The 1,628-nt window shown below is 41.3% G+C and overlaps 1 non-coding gene across 1 annotated transcript; it reads right to left on the bottom strand.

Annotated features, from left to right (window-relative positions):
- Window positions 1-259: 259 nt before the first annotated feature.
- Window positions 260-366, bottom strand: LOC126413593 (U6 spliceosomal RNA). Its single transcript, XR_007575379.1, has one exon. It is a non-coding gene; the product is annotated as a U6 spliceosomal RNA (small nuclear RNA).
- Between the last annotated feature and the right edge of the window lie 1,262 nt (window positions 367-1,628).

Genomic DNA, 1,628 nt, shown 5'->3' with positions numbered 1-1,628 from the left:
TCTTTAATGCAGTGGTTTCCGTTGCCTTCTGCATCCTCATGTCGTTGATCATTGCTGATTCTTCCGCCTTTAGGGGCAATTTCCCACCCCTAGGACAAGAGAGTGCCATGAACCTCTATCCGCTCCTCCGCCGTCTTTGACAAGGCCGTTGGCAGAATGAGGCTGACTTCTTATGCCGGAAGTCTTCGGCCGCCAATGCTGATTATTTATCAAAAATTAGGCAGTGGCGGGGATCGAACCCGGGACCGAAAATGTTTTGATTATGAGTCAAAGACGCTACCCTTTTTTTGTCATCCTTGCGCAGGGGCCATGCTAATCTTCTCTGTATCGTTCCAATTTTAGGATATGTACCGCCGAAGCGAGTACGTCCTAGACCACGGGTTCCCTATACTTGTCAGAGAAATGGACTTCTGACACAGCTGCGGAACTCTACTGTAGACCCCGACGAAAACATAAGAAGTGTGTTTAATAAATAGAATTAATAAGCAGAGATTCAAAAACCCAAGTACAGAAGCACTTAGGTGAAACTAAGTAATTCGCCTCTGATTAGGAACTTGTAATATGTCACAAAATCGGTTTAATTTCCGACGCAAATGAAAACGCAAGAACCAGATCGAAAAAAAGAAATCCATTGGATTCCGTTTATGTTAAGTTGTGAAGGTAATTAAATCTCATAAAAAAGTCCAAATGGGGCAATGAAATACCTCCAATCCCAGTTTTCTCTTCATGGGTTTTGTTAGTCTTAAGAATATTATGTGCAGCCCAAAAAATACTGGTCTTCTTCAAATGTGGCCAAGAAAGTTGAAAGGTTTGAACACCACTGATCTATACATTACACGGAAGGAACCAAAGACTGTCTTTTAGTCTTTTTAATCTGAGCCCTTCGTTGTTGTTCGAGTCTTGTTGGCACCTCTTGTTTCGTGTGCAATGGAAGTTGGACGTTCATAGCTTTTTGGCTACTGATACGATTGCTGCGTGCGTACATAAAATCTGAGCCTGAGATATTATTGTAGCTAGTGGTACCGAGCGGACAGTTGTTGAATAGAGTTGGACGTTGCCTGGTGTGGAGGGAAGCGATGCGTCAGGGGAGACCGCAGCCAGTCCTGACCACACTAGTAGCACCGTAGGAGACTTTGGTGTTCGCATGTTTGGTAATTTATCTTGTTGTTGCACGTAATTGTTACTTGCGCACTGGAGGAATTTTGTCAGAATGGTGTATGCGTACATTGAGAGTAATATTCGTGTCTTTGTTGTGACCAGATACGTGATTATTGATTACAGACATTGTGCAATAATTAAAGTTCTCAAACTATTAAATTGAAAGAAAGGTCAGACTACAGTCTTCCAATGTGTGAATCAACATTTTCAGAGTATAGTAAATTAGGAGTTCAGTTTATATATAAGGAAAAAACATAGGAGTAGTGGCATCTGTAGTTGTAACGATGCACTGCACTTTGCATGGTTCGCAATATTTCTTTTGAATTATTTTAGCAAGTAGCTAGTCATGCAGTCACAACGGCAAGATGGATGGGTAAGTTGTCTGTTGCATACAGGAGCATTGCAGTATAGTTGTTAGGATATGTAATAGAATATTTTGAAATTCGCTGTCAGATACTAGAGAATTGATT

The sequence above is a fragment of the Schistocerca serialis genome, chromosome 7, assembly GCF_023864345.2.
Source record: "Schistocerca serialis cubense isolate TAMUIC-IGC-003099 chromosome 7, iqSchSeri2.2, whole genome shotgun sequence".
Classification (NCBI taxonomy): Eukaryota; Metazoa; Arthropoda; class Insecta; order Orthoptera; family Acrididae; genus Schistocerca; species Schistocerca serialis.
The sequence above is the reverse complement of the archived record's forward strand: the minus strand, read 5'-3'. Positions and strand labels throughout refer to the sequence as shown.